The 7,674-nt window shown below is 38.3% G+C and overlaps 1 protein-coding gene across 1 annotated transcript in view; it reads right to left on the reverse strand.

Annotated features, from left to right (window-relative positions):
* The window catches only part of LOC102299773 (liprin-beta-1), a 27,439-nt gene extending 21,513 nt beyond the window's left edge, over window positions 1-5,926 (reverse strand). The window contains exon 1 of the mRNA XM_014333935.2: window positions 5,720-5,926. The gene's annotated coding sequence lies outside the window, so the exon portion shown is untranslated. The remainder of the gene's footprint in view (window positions 1-5,719) is intronic.
* Between the last annotated feature and the right edge of the window lie 1,748 nt (window positions 5,927-7,674).

A 7,674-nucleotide genomic window follows, 5' to 3' on the forward strand; every position in this document is an offset into this window, starting at 1 on the left:
GGGGGGGGGACTAGTGGCTTTGCCTCATTTCCTCCCTCTGTGGGGTCACAGTGTCATACCCAGTAGGTTAAGAAATTGGCATTAAGGGCTTAATTAAGACCAATGACCTCAATATGTGAGCTGGGTTTGCTACAGTCTGCTGTTAAAACAAGGAGCCTTAAGTGCTTTGGCGCCTGGTTTAACTGCAGAGAAGTGGGTGTAGGTTTGTTCCAAAATGTCATACAAAGTGCTGTATTTGTAGTACAACATCAACATATCATTACGCTTGAATCTAAACAGAACCCTGGTTATGCAGACACATGCATCTGAAGATATAACAACCTGCTTTCCATATAAACTGTAAAGTTTCCAAGTGGAATGAGGTTGGAGGCACACCACCGATGCACTTCTTACTACGACTGCTACTACTATGCTTTACTCTGTGATTTGATGGAAACAGGATGCTTTTTGAATAAACTCTGGAGGAAATATATAGCTCAAGAGTCATATTTGTTGCTGGAAACACTTTTGAAATTTAAAAACAAACAAATAAACATGTAAATAATGCATCTTCACAAGACACCCTAACTCATGCTCTGTTCAGCTGTCCTTAATGGTCCCATTTTTTTGTCCCTTGAGGAGATATGAAATAGAATGAGTTGTCATGTGATAAAAGCCACATCGAAACTGGAATGAGTTTCATGTGAAATCCCATTTAGTAACAATTCCCATGAAAGTCAAAATGCCAGGTCAATTTATCTCTGGAAAAGAGTCAAAACAGGAATTAAATGAGCACATGAAAATAAAAGTCAATTTTGTGCTGGCCATGCAGCAAATAGATGGCACTGAAGCTTTCCGTAAAAACTGGTTTGGTCATTCTTTAGACTCAAAGCCTTTAAAATGTCAGGGAGTTTCCACTTTTACTCACATCAGTGATGAACAGGTCAACCATTTAAAAAATAAATTATATATATATATAAAATATGGCTAAACCTAAAGATGAGAGTCCATCTGTGGCCTTGTGAAGGAGGGTCCATATGAAATTATATTGTCTGATGCCTGAAGCGTAGGAGTGATGACTGCATACATTCCTAAGCAAGCCAGTTCTCCCACAAACTAAACACTAATACCAGGCAGTGACATTCCTGCTGACCTTTTTGACCCTCTTTCCCTCACACTAAATCCCCCCAAGGACTATATTATGTCAAAGCCCAAGACATTTAAACTGATCCATGAAGGGAAAAGATAAAATGCCAACAAGAAACAACAAACAAAAGCTGGCGTGTCATATACATGGAGGCAACTCAAATGGATTCAGATATTTTACCCCAAGCAAAAAAAAAAAAAAAAAAAAAAAACCCCACGCAGAAAAGAACTGAACCTACAAACAAGTATTGTCTATCTGCTAGAGCCAGAAATATCCTATTCCTCTGTGCCATGGAGCTCCATTGTTGACCACAGTAGTTTGTTTTGACATCACACATGATCCATCCTGTGCCCAAAGTCTATTCTTCCCTGATGAAAGTTGAAACACATGCAAACATTCAGTCCTGCTGAAGTAATTTTTCCTCAAAAGAAAAGATAGTGTCCAGCTGTTTATGGAAATTGCTTAACCCTTACTTTTTTTTAATTTTTTTTATTGTCTTAAGTAGGAAGGAAGAGGCTTGGTCCTGACTATCATAGATATCTTTTCAGACACACCAGGAAAACACTGATCAGAAGGAAAACACGTCCACATTACAGACTTTTGCAAAAACTTAACCACAATTGGCCTCCAGTTTGTTTTAAAATATACCATCAAGACCACAAATATCTTTGTGGGACTGAGCATCATTGTTATCCCACATATTGAGATGATGTAATGATACTGAGACGATGCAGAGCCAGCTTCAAGTGGTTGTAGCTTTTCCTTAGGCCAACGTCTTTGCTCTGTACACCCAGCTGGTTGTTGCATAATTTTTGATCGTCAGTGTCAGGAGAAACAACATCGGGAAACAAAAACAGTAGACACAACCTCTAACTTGATTTCACAAGAATCGCCCTTTATATTTTAAGTTAAAGACCATACAATATTAGAAAGAAAACCCCATCGGTTGACTGTGATCAGATGACCCTCTATGAGCAAGCATTTGTTGATGGTGGTGAGGAAATACTCCTCTTTAACAGGAAGAGACCTCTGCCTGAACCAGGCTTAGGGAGGGGTACGTATCTGCTGGGACCAGTCAGAGGGTAAACTTCTATGAAAGAGATGGACATTTCACTCCAAGCCTATTCAACAATGCTCTTTTGATACACTTTTACAAAGCAAATATCCACTTATATCCATCATGAATAAATTGCTCACAAACCTTAGTTCACTCTAAACTAAAGTTTTTATTTTAAAAAGGGCAATAATTGCAAAAGCAATGGATAAAAAGCATATGTTCAGAGGCCTAAAAACAGCTTTTTTGTGGAGGTCTGAGAGGCCATCTAACACTATAAAAACCACACTATAAAACCGCATTAATGACATCATTCACTTATTGTTCTGCTCTTGCCATTTGAATAAATGTTTTCCCCCCCAAAAAAGGAATCAATGCTACTGATCTAAATCCATCTGACAGAAGAATTTTTCAATTTTAAAGAAAGAAATCAGTAAGAGAATCAAACTCTACTTTTCTGGGGCTAAGAGGTGGTTTTAACGTCAACCAGATGGATTTGGAGTGATACAGAATGAGGAGGGGGAGGGATGAAGCATCTGAAAATAGGCTGGGATTACTTGACCATACGTTGAATGGTCGGTCTCTGTAACACACACACGCCTCTACCGGTGCCTCGTGCTCCTATAACTTACCTCCAGCTGTGGTACAGATGTGCATTTCAGAATGTAGCATAAGAAGCAGCATAAGGTGAAGTACTACAACCCAGTTTGTCGTAGGAAGTTTTGACCTGCTCATAATCAGCTGTACGATACTTTTGCTCATGGTTTGTAAATCTGTGTGACACTTTAGGTCAAAGGTCTGAGAACAAGTTTAAAATAACTTGCTACCATAAGTTCATGACTACTTCTTCTTTAAAAGTAATCTAATCAATACATTCGCTTCTCCTTCAGCACCATCACCCTTGACTAAAATAAACTGCAAATATAACCAGATCTGAAACTATAACTGAATACAGACCGTCTCCAATACACCTACATTGCTGCCATTCCTTTTAAAACATTTGTTTTAGTCGGATTTGAACCCTCCTGAGCTGAACTGACAGCTAATAACAATGACAAAAGTTACTAAGACATTAATCGACTTATAAAAACTTATTCAGTACAAGAATCATCTGCAGGCTTTTGTGCACTGGAGTACAGGGCTGCACCTAATGTTTTTCCACACCAGTTGTCATCACTGCATTTTATGATTGAATATTCTGGCCCACCTGCCTTGCTCTTGGTCTTCCTGTGCCACCCAATTTAAGAAAAAGCCCCGTCAAAAACTCCAGTCAAACACCCTCCTTTTGTTTACCCTTCCCCCTGAGAGATGGTGCATAGAACTTTCAGTCTGGGCTACTGTGAGGTCAGGTTGTTTCATAGTAACGTCAGACACTAAACCAGCACTGGGTTTCTCACTGCAGCACCGGCTGCCGCAACACGCTACACAAACAAGTCTTTGTCTTTTAGAGCCTCACATGGTAGCACCACGACTCTGATCCCAAGTTATTGCAGTTTTTCCACGTGGCCCAAACTACATCACAGGCAGAATTCAAACTAGAGGGGAAAAATAAATTGTCAAAATAAAGAAAAGCTCTGGAGGAAATGAGTAAGAGATCTCAGCAAGCCAAGAAAAACTACAGTTTGTTGCCTTTGTTATCACTAACGTAACTCAGAAGTCCTAGTATTACTCACACCATTATAAGCGCTTCCAATAAACAGGATTGAAACAGAGGCATCCTTACGCTCAGGAAGACCTTCACTCAGTCCTGTCAGGAAGTGCTTCCTGGCAAATTCTGGGGAAATGTCTTCCTCTTGCAAAGACACTGCAATTTTCCTGCAATCCCTTCACACACTGCAATAAAAGCTGAAAGTCCAGGAGCTCCTATATTACTTCTGTCACATCATAAAGGAGCCTTTAGCATCAATTTTACTGAATTTAGAGAGGAATGAGCCTTTAAATCTGTTCCTGTGAGACAAATGTTTTAGATTAAGACGTTATAATTAATTTCAGAAGAATGTAAACATCCCAGTATGTCATGTGGCTTCAACATGACACCTCCCTTCTTTCAAAATACACTACCACAAGATAACTGCACCAAGAATGCAAGGAATGCAAATATCATGGAGAGAGGGAAAAAAAAAAAAAAAAGGTGCCTGAGATAGAAAGGCCCCCGTAGAATTTTTGGACACGTGGCTTTAAGAAAAACAAAATCTAAATCTAGAAAACTTTGGGGAGTGTGCCATGTAAATCTTATTGCAAGGCAAGTTTACTGCCATGGGCCAATAATGGACTTTGTCCTGACTGACTGACTGACTGACAGACACACACACACACACACGCGCGCACACACGCCTGCTGCCTGAGGAAACATGCTTCCAGGAGATTAGACTTATTTATTTGTGTCTCTTAAACAATCACTAAGCAGTTTGTTTTACTATGCTCCTGTAACATCAGATATGGCTGTGCAAGCAAGTGTGCATCAGCATGGGTTTTCTGAGACATGAATCATTGGCTGAATGAGTGAGGTGAGAATACAAATGTGGTTATTGACAGAGAGGGAAATAAAATCCTTTGTTAAGTTTTAGGTTATCTGCCTGCAGGCCAAGACGTCACCAGAGGGAGATCGGGAGAGTAGAGCACTGCCAGGGGGTCATGTGCCTCAGGAGTGGGGGTTTTCCTGAATAAAAAAACTACACTGCAGACTTTTACCCACACAAAGGCTGCATAAGTCTCAGGCTGATGATGAAAAAAGCCGACACTGGACCTGAATCAGCTATAAAGTGCTGGCTCCTACATCATTTTCTAAATGATGCTGGGCGCCAAACGAGTCTGACTGGAGGTTCACGACAGTGATTCATAAGTTGGCCTGCACATTTATGGATACATAAATAAAATGTGATGCAATAAGGGTCCTCACATACAAAGCTAGCACAATTAAAAGCACTAAAAGAAACTGCAATGCTTTGAAAAAAAAAATGTACCGTCTCCAATAACTTTATCACTTCTATGGATTATTAGTATCTACATGTGTTTTTTGTTAACATGGAATTTAAACACATGTGTGGTGCATGGGCTGGTGATTTAACCCCAAATAACATTTTAAAACTGCAGTGAAATATCACAGTAAGACCCGGGGAGATTTTCTATATAAGTGTTCACCGATGGTGTAGAAATAGAGGAAAATACTAATTATAATATCACAATAAATTCACCCATTCTAAATACCTCAACACAATTATGGCTATTTAACTTTAGGCTGCCATATGTGCAGTATAATCTTAAATAGCCATTAACATAGGGAATACATTCAATATTCAAATGAATACGCAAAAGTTAGGGAGGGGGGGGGAAGCTCACCTCTGGGTTAATACGTTAGCTAACACGTCCACATCGTTTTTAGCTTCAAGTCCAATTAAACAGAAAACAAGATGACTTTAGCGTTTTTAACACCATAAAAGTCAAGTAAGCACTTTAGTAAAGACTGGAAAAGTCAACAGTTAACAGTAACTCTGTTTTTAAAACTGCAAAAAACTTAATTGAAACTTCGGAAAACTTACAGTTTTCGACCAAAGAAAAAGTTTTAACGACGGGGTCCTGCAGTCTCCAGTTAGCTTACTCCAAACTCTTTGGCCGCCTTTCAACGGAGCTTCATGGTCGCCGTTCACCTTCTCATTGAATTTGTCTGTGAAATGAAGTTTTCGTCCAGCTAAAAAAAGGCGATAGAGTGCGGCGTCAAGTTAAAGCCACACAGGAAGAAACTTCAGGAAGTCATGACTTCAGAATAAAAGCATAAAATCCGTTAGCAGAGGAAGAATCGCTTTTGCCCTTCACAATAAAACTCATGTCCTCTGATATTAGACTAAGACATGACATTTCTTGTATCTTTCTCACTGCTGCCACAAAGCAACACTTTGAATTCAGTAATTTTCATATTTTTTCCAACCTTCATGATAATAAAATGATTAAAAAAAACATCTTCTGCTCCCAGTGTTAAGAAAGTATTCTATATGAGCTTTGTCATCCCATTGTAGGCTAATATAATGTTGTATGTTATTCTTAACTTATTATTATATATGAGAGACAGCAGATGCTGAGCAAAGTAAGACAGAGAAGGTTGAGATGATTCTGACATACAGAGGAGGGATAGTGGATATAGTGGAGATGAATGCTCAACGTGGTTTTCCTCTTCTCCTCTTATTTAGCAGCTCCACTGATATATCAATGGAGGACATAGAGGGTTAGTGTGACGGAGGAAGCTGAGACAGACAATCCACTGTAGTGACCTCTAAGTGATGATAATGATTTCATTTAGACTTTTACCTTTAATTGTGCTGTATTCAACTTTTTACAAAGAATTTATTCAAATACAAATTCAAATTTTTATTTGTCACGTACACAGTCATACACAGTATGATATGCAGTGAAATGCTTAGACAACTGCTCGTGACCTAAAGAAAAAAAAAGGAAAAGGCTATGAATAAGACAGGAAATAAATATGAAAAATTAAAAAGTGTAAATTTAACTAGGAAGGAATAAAATATAGAAAATTAAGGTTAAAAATGAAATAACTGTACAACAAAATACACAATACACAGTATAGAACTATATAAGAATGTATGAAGAAATATAAATAAATAAATATATATATACACACAATAACAGCAGCTGTACAAGTATTAACTGGAATCTTTGTATCTATTATCTTTGTAAAATAGAAATTATTATTAAGAGTTTCTATTTATCATATGTCATTTATTGTTTTTTACTTTTCCCCCTTCATTTAGTTATTTCCGTTTGTGCAATTTTTTAACATTTATTTTGCCATTTTGTTTTGTCACATGGTATTTTACTTAATATTTAAGATTTCTGTCTATTTTAATAGTGTTTCTTGGTTTGAGTTTTTGGAGAGGTTTGTAGCAATCCAGCGCAGAGTTTTTGACATTTATATTCAGATGTGTTTCTTGTTCACATATGATATACATGCTGCAGTGAAGATTTACATATATACTCACCAGCTTCTTTGTTATGTACATCTTGTACCTTCAGAGCTGCCTTAATTCTTCATGACATAGAAAGAAAGTGCTGGAAACATTCCTCAGAGAATTTGGTCCATATTGAGATAATAGCGTCATAGACTTCCTGCAGATTCATTGCATGTACATCCCTGATGAAAATTTCCATTCCACCACATCCCACGGTGTTCTGATGACGTGGAGGTCATTTGAGTGAACTCATTGTCCTGTTTAAAAAACCATTCTGAGAGCAGCCATCAGAAGATGGGTGCACTATGTTTATAAAGGTGTCCAAAGTGTGCCAGTGAAATATTCCTTGCACGTTACACCACCAGATCCATGTTTTCATGCTGTTTATGGCAAATTATGATACTACCATCCAAATGTTGCAGCAGAAATCAAGACTCCCCAGACCAGCCCATGTTTGAGGTTCTAGTTGTGGTGATCCTGTGTGAACTGTAGCCTCAGTTTCCTGCTCATTGCTGACAGGAGTGGCACCC

The sequence above is a fragment of the Haplochromis burtoni genome, unplaced genomic scaffold (assembly GCF_018398535.1).
Source record: "Haplochromis burtoni strain Fernald_Lab_line unplaced genomic scaffold, NCSU_Asbu1 Contig_49, whole genome shotgun sequence".
Taxonomy (NCBI): domain Eukaryota; kingdom Metazoa; phylum Chordata; class Actinopteri; order Cichliformes; family Cichlidae; genus Haplochromis; species Haplochromis burtoni.